Source organism: Nicotiana attenuata, unplaced genomic scaffold (genome assembly GCF_001879085.1).
Source record: "Nicotiana attenuata strain UT unplaced genomic scaffold, NIATTr2, whole genome shotgun sequence".
Lineage (NCBI taxonomy): Eukaryota > Viridiplantae > Streptophyta > Magnoliopsida > Solanales > Solanaceae > Nicotiana > Nicotiana attenuata.
In genome coordinates, this window is record NW_017670725.1 from 280850 (window position 1) to 290385 (window position 9536).

Below are 9536 nucleotides of genomic sequence, written 5' to 3' on the forward strand. Positions count from 1 at the left end.
GCCGGTGTCGCGCTCAATACCGAGGGCGGCCTCAGTTGAATCTTTCGCGGTTTCTTCTCCATCAAGGACCCGTCTTCGGGATGAGGGGCCATCGGGGTTGTGCGCCCTAGAGCGGAATCGTCATCAGATGGGGAGGAGGAGAGGCCGTTGATAAGGCGTAGGGTTGCGTTCGTGCCGGCTCCTCCTGTGGTAATTAATTTGGACTCCCCCCCGGCGGACGCGGAGAGGAGTGCGGCTGCGGCGCCTGCCCTCGAGGGTGGACAAACAATGGGGGTTGCCCCGGTTGGCTTAGGCCGTGATGATACCGTCGCTTCGGCGACTCAATTGGTGGCTCCAGTCACTGAAACGGGAGGTAGTTCCTCAGCGGCTGCTAGTGTGGGTGAGGCCAGCGCTCCTTCGGCGGCTGCGGCGGGAGGAGATGCTGCAGGGGGTGAGGATGAGTCTGAATCCGACTTGGATCCCGATGACGTCCGTATGTTCCAGGAAGGCTCCACCAATTCAGCGGTGCGTGCAGGGGCGGGATCTCGCTTTATCGAGGTTCCCACGGAATTGAACTTATTGCTCCAAGGGGAAAGCTTGGTGCCGCAGTTCGAGCTGCTATGCTCGGAGGCCGAGAATGCATCGTTGAGGGGCGTTACGGATGTCGGGCTGATGAATGAAGTAGCCGTGATGGGCTTGAGGGTATGTACTGTTACGTCGGTTCGCTTCTTCTTTGCCTTAGGTTTATTCTTTTATTCTAATCGTTGTCTTTGCTTTGCAGTCTTATCTGTTGGAGGTGGAGAGCATCCGTCGAGCCAAGGTCCGCTCGGGGATATTTTTGCGGGCGCTAGAGAAGTATCGCCGCTACCGAGATCAGTGCCGAGAGTTGCGCGTGCGCTTGAGGAATGATCCTTGCAGCCGGGCCTTGGTCGAAGAGCTGGCGAGGCGGGAGCTTCAGATGCAGCAAATACTTGGCAGGACGAGTGCTCTCGAGGAGCAGCTCCGCCGAAAGGATGAGGAGCTCGAAGCGGTAAAGAGGACCGCAGCTGAGTGCGAGTGCCGGGGCGAGGCCAAGGCGGCGGAGGCCGCTGCGGCATGGAGCGGTAAAGTGACCGCGTTGGAGGGTGAGGTCGCGACATTGAAGCTTCAAGTGAGGGATGCTTCGTCGGGGGCCGGGGCGTTGGAGGAGGCTATCCGCGTGCACGAATCCCAACGGGCATTGGAAAGGGATGCTGCAGCCTTTAGAGAAGTGAGTCTCGAGGAGCAGATTGGTGTCTTTGAGCAGGACGCCCAGGTCATGGCGGACCGGATCACAGCCTTAGAAGAAGAGAATCAGCGGCTACGGGATCAGGCCGCTTCTTCCAGCCAGGCTCGAGAACTTTGGGTCTTTGCCGAGGCCCAACGTGATGTATATAAGAGTTTGTGGGAGGCTGGCGTCGTGACCGAAGCTGCTTTCGAGGGGGCGCGTCAGAAGGCTCGTGAGGCACGTGCCGACTGTGGTTTTGACGCGGCGACGCCAGAGGCTGACGCTGGTGCAGACGATGGCGCAGACGGCACCGAGTAGAAAGATGTCTGTGCATTTTTTCTTGTCTTGTTTGCCGCTTGGCGTTTCTTGTATTATTATATTTTTTTTTATTTCTTGCATTGATCGGCTTTGGCCGGGTGTAAGCGGGGATGGCCATTGACTTTGTAAATATATAAATTTTGTTTTCCATTGCCTGCCTTGTGCTTATTTTGTTGACCGTCGGCGTTGGCGGCCCTAGTCGAATTTAGATCGACGGCTTTAGTCGTGATGGAATCGGCGGCCTTAGCCATAAAGGCAACTTCGACTGTCGTCAAACTGTTTACCCACCGCAGTCGAATCTAGGTCGACCATTGGTGGCGATGGCCTTAGACATAATATAGTTGATGGCCTTGCTTTTTCAACTCGGTGTGGGCGAGTCTTAGCCGTTATTTGGCGATAGCGGCGCTTAGCCTTAGTCCCAGTTCGGGCGCGATCGAACTACCGGTCGTGATAGTAAAAAATGCGGCCTCGTAGTTTGACCGGGACCGAACTTTACGTGGCCCGAATCTTAATTCGAGTTGGGGGAACTTACTTGAATGGTGAGGGTGCCTATCCTGCGCTTTGATTTTTTGGAGGTCGGGCTTTGCTTTCACAGATGAAGGCGTTTCGCCTGAGTCTCGGTTCAACTGTGGTTGAACTTGCTAAAGTTAAGGACGAAGGCATCCATCCTTGTAGTTCGAGCGAGGTCGAGCTCGTTGGATTCAATAGCGAAGGCGCATAGCCTGAGTCTAGGTTCGACCGTGGCTGGACTTACTAGTGAAGGCACGCAGCCGGAGTCCCAGTTCGACTGTTGTTGGACTTTGTTAAATTTGGTGGCAAAGGCTCATAGCCTGTCTTGGTTCAACCATGGTTGAACTTGTTGGTGAAGGCGCGTAGCTCGTCTTGGTTCAACCGTAGTTGAACTTTTTGGCGAAGGCGTATAGCCTTGATATAATGGCGAAGGCACATAGCCTGAGTCCCAGTTCAACTGTTGTTGAACTTAGTCGATTTTGATGGCGAAGGCTCATGGCCTGANCAAATTGTTTGCTCAAAAGTTATTACATATCTTGTGAGTGTAAAACAATACAAATAATCACGGGAAAATCATAGCAAATCGTAATAATCCGTTGGACTAAATAAAAGAAACGAGAATAAGTGCTCAGAATTAGGGGGAGAAACATTCGAAACTTTTATTGATAATATTTGTTTGGTCTGCCTCTCCATGAAGAGGTTCAGAGCCTTACAATGGTGTTTTCTCTTCCCATAAGATGGGTATATTTTTTCCTTCTCTCTCCTCTCTCTAGTGGTGAAGAAGCAGCCCCTAGGGCTTCCACTCTTAGTATTTATAGCTGTGGGCTTTGTGAGCTAGCAATAAGTGGCCGTGACCACGTTGGGATCTCGCCTTTATAGTGGCGGATAGTCCATGGCCTTGTCGATCGAGCCGGATGCGGGTTGAACATCGTCAATTCTAAGTGGTCGTACCACTAATTAATCATGAATTAGCTTGAAACGGGATTAGCCTCGTTAATTATCGTGGGGTCGGGTTCTGACCCATACACTTAGCCTGATTTTAAAAGTTCCACCACTTGAAAGTGATCATTTTTGTAATAGCTTGATTCTAGTTTGGTATAGTTCCTAGTATAGATATGTAATAATCTGGTTCACCATTAGTGAATATAGTTATGTAAATTTAGTAGACTGATAGCTATTTCAAACCATGGAAGCTGTTGTGTAGCAATTCTGTATGAGTTTAGTGTTTAAATCTGTTGAAATGCTTTAACTATGGTAGTAAAGTACAGATATAATTCTTCCTGGCATTTGTTAAGTTGATCGCATGCTGAGTGTCATTCTTGTGGAAGAATCTGTTTGTTATAGTAGTTATTGCTTTGTAAAGTTTTGGGCCCAGCCACTATTCAGCCCACATTGGAACACCTTATGGATTGCAGTTTAATTTAGGGGTTTTGACACAGTTACCCACAAAAACAAAACTATTTACCCACCCATTTGTTTTTCTACCCATAAACTAATTATATTTTCTACCCATAGTAGTTTTTGTGGGAAATTTTTTCTTTATTCTCCAATTCTTTTTTATTTCTATGCTTCTTTTCTTTCTTTTTTTCTTTTCTTTTCTTTTCTCGTTTTCTTCTTATTTTTTTCTTTTTTCCTTTTCTAATTTCATTTAACTTCTTTTTTTTATATTTTTTGTCTCTTCATAATCTAATTTCATTTACTGTTTTCACTATTTTTTATTATTCTTTTTTTTATATTATTACTAAAGAAAAATCAAGTTGTGTACCAATTAAATGTAGCTAATACAATCAAAAAATATTAACTAACGTATGATACCAGTATAGAGTATAGCTATACCAAAAGGGCATACATTTGTACGCAAAGAGTTAAAAAAAAATTAATTCAATTAGTAAACTGAAATAATATCAGTTGTCAATAAAAATTTCAAAAAATTCTAAAAGGATCTAATTGTAAGAGTATACCGTTACATTATATAGCATACTATAATATTTTATTTTATTTTTGCATTTTCAATTTGCTCACGCTAGGTAAAAGCTTAAAGCAAATTAAAAGGGAAAAGGCAAGTGAATTTACGGGTAATAAATATACTATTATAGTATATTGTATGCTATTACAGCATACTGTTACAGTATATTGCATATTATTACAGTATACTATAACAATATATTATATACTATAATAGTATACTGTTGCAGTATAACTATATACTCCTATAGCATACTGTTGCAGTATAGCTATATACTCCTACAACATATTGTATACCGTAGCAGTATACTATTGGGTAGTTGTGTTCTTCGATTTTCAGCTGAAATTTTCGATCTCAATCACCTCAAATCAGCTCCAAATGCTATCAAATTTTAGTATGAACTTCCAAAAGGTATTATAAGCAATATTTAACAGCACCCACTTTGAATCAAACAAGAAATCTTCAAAAATAAAAATTTTAAATTCAAGAGCTTCAAAACAACTAAGTCCCTGAAACCACCTCTATTATATTCTTCCCCCTCTTGCTCTTTATAGAGCGCATCTCATTTCCAAGCTTTTAACTCCACAACTCAATTGGTCTATATATTTAACACTTGTTGTTTTTTAAGCATTAATACCTCTTTTCAAGTTCTTGCATATATATATAATTTGAAGCAAACAATCAACGAAAACGGGAAAGGAAAGGAAAGAGATGGCAGAGAATGAATGGTTAAACGGGTATTTGGAGGCAATATTGGACGCGGGGACTGATAGAAATGGGTCGACAAAGAAAGAACGTAGAGCTGCAAGTATTGAAGACAGAAACAGCTTGAAGAATACTAGTGTGAGGAATAATAATAATAATAAAATTGATGAACGTTGGTGTGAGGAATAAAATAACCGGGTAAATAGTTTGGACCCCATAGGTAGGAGTAATAAATAGTTTGGGCCTGGGCATTAAAGAATAAATAATTTAGAATTAATGGGTATAAAGTGAGATTTTCTCTTTAATTTATGGCAATGAAGTGGGTTGCCCAAGACCGATTTTGTCAGGCCCACGCTTTTTTAATAAAATGGCTCTTCGTTTCGGTAGTTGGCCGACACACGAGCTTAGGCCTGATTCAAATTGTTGTTATTTCTGATGAACCAAATCAGCCCATAAAACATCCTTTGTATCCAAGTCTGTCCACGTATAAAGCAAAGTCTAATAGACGTTGCTGTTTGGCTCGATCAACCAACGTTGCCGGTCTTCTTTAAAAGGAATTTTTATATTTCTATACCACATAGGAAACCTTTTTACCCTACATGTTTAAGGTTTGAGTAAATTACACTTAGTATACCAAATTATCAATCCTATACCATACTTAATTAAGGGTCTAATTAATGGGCAGTTTTTACTCCTTAATTAAAGGTATCCATATATCTCACGTTTCTCTCTCCTTACCCCTCACCCCCTCACCCACGTTTTTACCCATACCCCACATTCTTTCTTGTTCTTCATCCACGATTGCAAGATCAATCAACGAAAGATGTCCTTGAGATGCATTAGCCAGCGAAATCTCATTATATTTGAATGTCGTGCCAATTTCCTCTGCAACAACTGTGGCATGTGATATGATTTTCTGAAAGTCTACATGAAATCAAAAGTTGCAACAAACATTTTAATACGCCACGAACTAGCAAAACAATGAAAACAGATACACTTTAGTAGTTTTTTTTTTGGGTACCAAACAAAATTTCCTCTTCCGGAAAAGTCAAAAATGAGAAATTTATTGGTAAAGAGACTAATATGAAAAGCTGCCGACAGCTTCTCCAAACGACTTAGAAATACTGACTGTTGAAGCCCTCACCTAGATTTACTGTTTGTCGTGTATTTGTAGTGTAATTGCAGTGTAATTGTAGTGTAATTGTAGTGTAATTGTAGATTTAGTGTAATGGATATGATCTGTTGAAGCCCTCACCTAGATTTACTGTTTGTAGTGTAATTGTAGTTAGTTTGTAGTTTATGTAGAACATTTCAAGATTAATTGCAGTCTAAAATGTATATATAATGTAGACATGATTGTGGATGATGTGTTTCCTGTTTGCCCTGTAACTGTAGGTAAATTGTAGTTATTCTTATATTAGGTATTTAAACTGTAGGTAATTTGTACATTCACTGTAGGTAAACTGTAGGTAAATTTGTTTGAATTGTAGAACTAGTTTTATACATAATTGTAGAGCTTTTGTAGTTAATAGTAGTTATAATGTAGGATTCATGTACCGCTTCACACCATCTATCACAGTATGGATATGATCTGTTGAAGCCCTCACCTAGAATTACATAACAAACAACAATAAAAATATTTACAATCATAAAATAGTTTATCTACAATTTATCTACAACGTATCTACAATTATATCTACAAATTATCTACAATCTACAAATTAGCTACAATTTGTCTACAAATTATATACAATCTACTATTTGATTTCACGATGTATTTGATTTCTACAATTTTTTCTGTAGTATCAATTGATACTTGTTCTGCAATTGTAGAAATCAGGATACTGTAGCTTGCATTCTCATCTACCACAATGGCACCAACTTCAAAATCTCTAAATCTGCCATAATTATCCCAATCCCCATTAAATTGTAGCATGATTGCGATTTTGGACATGATTTGTTGTTGATGTTGATGTTTTTTTGGATTTCTAGATTGAAAGAAGAAAATATGAAGAAGAGATATATCTGATCGATAATTTGATAGAAGCAATGACGAAGAACAGATTTTTTCAACTTTGAGTTGTTGAAACTCGAAAATTTTGAATTCTACAATTTGAATTCAGCTCGTCGAAACTCTTAGTAGTTGAATCTGTTCTTATTTTTAGGAGTTGTTCGTTCTTTTTTTTTTCAGAATTTGAATTGTAGTTCTGGAGAAAAAAACGCAGATGAAAAATCTCCTTTCCCTTTTTAAAAATTGAATTTAATGTATAATCAATTATCACCAAGATTCTCTCCTTAATTTTAGCGCGTTTTTTAGGGAATATTCTGCTCCTTTAATGCCTAATAGTCGAATGGTACAAATTTTGTAGGTAAAATGTGGACTGGGCGGGTAATATACAAAATATGCACATTTTTGGTAATAAACTTTCATATATGGTATAGGAAAGAAAAAATCCCAAGTTAAAACATACATCGTTTTCCAACTGTCAACATTTTGGACCTTTACTTCAATGATCTCAAAGACTCAAGCCTTAGGAAAATAATTACTTCACAAATATTGTTTATTGTAGTTTGTTTTAGGCACGCTTTTAATCTATCGTCGTGATTATGTATACGGTAGCGTAACATAATTATAATTTTCCAAAATAAATCAAAGTACGCGTTTGCGTGACTTTGGCCAAACAATCTTGATAATTAATAAAATATAATTAATTGTGTACACGTACGCGTGATATGATTTAAGCGCCCCGGATAAATGGATTTACGCACATGTGATCCGCTTCAAAGATAAATCTATAACGCCATAATTAAAAGTGGTGAAAAGGTAAATGTACATAGGTTCTAAGACTAAGTAATTAAACAATTTAATTAAGCCAGGTGTGATTAAAGCGACCGTGCTAAAACCACGGAATCCAGGAATGCATAACACCTTCTCCGGGGTTAATAGAATTCCTTAACCGATCTTCTAGTTTTTGTGGACTTTAAAACAGAGTCAAATTTCCTCGATTTGGGATTTTAAAATAAACCGGTGACTTGAGACACCATAATAATTATTCCAAGTGGCGACTCTAATCCCATTTCGAATAATATCACTTTAATTAAAAAAACTCCCTATTCCTCGAAAAAGGAGGTGTGACAGTTAGACTCGACACTTACGGAGTACATGGAGTCGGTTGTACTCATACTATACTCTGCACTTCTTATGCAGATTTTGGAGTTGGTCCTAGCGGCGTGCCAAGGACTTGCTCGATTCAGCTACCCAGAGGAGACTTGAGGTGTAACTGCACTACGTCCGCAGTTTTGAAGTCCCTTTATACTTTATCTTAGCTGTGTACTCTCTTTCAGACAGCGTTACTTTTATTCAGACCTTTATTTGTATTACTCTAGTAGTTCGTGCACTTGTGACACCAGGTTCGGGGATGTATTTGGATGATTCGGTTGTTATGGTCTTCCTCACTTCATTTCAATAATCGACATCCGTTTAATTTGATTTGTGTAAAAATGGTTAAGATTATTCTAATGTTGTCTTGCCTAGCAAGTGAAATGCTAGGCGCCATCACGGTCCCAAAGGTGAGAATTTTGGGTAGTGACAATTTCTATACAGATTCTATGTTTTAAGAGTTATTTTATTAGGAAATATTTTAGATTGAACAAGAATCAAACAAATCACACAGTGGTCTCCATTTAGTTTTGGCAAATAAAATAGGCAGAACTTTGAACCTGTGAACAACACGTTACTTTGAACACCCTGAATTGCTGAACTGTTTCACTCAACTGTGTTAAGGATGTTCAAAATATAATATATAACCATATAAAGTAGTATTTAACTTGTATATGTAGTAAAAATTCTTGGCGAAAGGTGTGCGCTTGACCGCCCTTGGTATAGGGTGGCTACGCTACTAATTTTTGTGGCCACAAAAATATGTCATTATGTGTAAAGTGAGAAGTTTAAAATTTAAATTATTTTGAAACAAAAATATATCATTTCTTTTAAAACGACTGCTGAAGAATATTTTTACCGAATGTCCTTTTTAAGACTGGTGTTTAACTATTGTTCCTATTTTAAATATTTCAGCAAAATAGTCACTGATGATTCATACGCTCAACTCCAGCTTATTCAAGAGTGAGATGTTATTGTTGTAGGCATAGTTTGTTGGCAAAAGACACTTTACCAATAGTGTCTTTAAAACGTCTCAAACTTTATAAATAACTCACGGAGCTTGAGGGGTGTTAAAGATATTATTCTTACAGATATTTTGCCAATATAGTTTGGCTTACCAATGTGGCAAGGCATGTAATACTATAATCTCATAATGTGAAGTTTTCTACAGTGTAAAAGTTGCACGGTCACTACTAGAATTCGGAAAAAAGCGACCAAAATCTGGCGATCAAAATTGGTCTGTCAAGAAAAGCGACCAACTTTGTCGCTAAATTGGAGAAAATAATTAAATAATTATTTTAAATACATTAGCGACCAAGGTTGGTCGCTTTTTGGTCCATAATTTGGTCAAAATGTTGACCGGACTGGTCGGACTTGCTTGGTCAAAGAAATACTGAAATTAGCGACCAAAGTTGGTCGTTAACGGAAGGGGAAGCAGATAAAGACCAACTTTGGTCGCTAATATGGGACCTAGTTATAAAATTTTAATAATTATATTATTATTTAAAAAATTATAAAATATAAATAAATATAATTCAAAATTAGCGACCAAAGTTGGTCGTTTACGAAAGGGGAAGCAGATAGAGACCAACTTTGGTCGCTAATCTGGGACCCAATTCTAACGTTTAACAATTATATTATTATTTTAAATA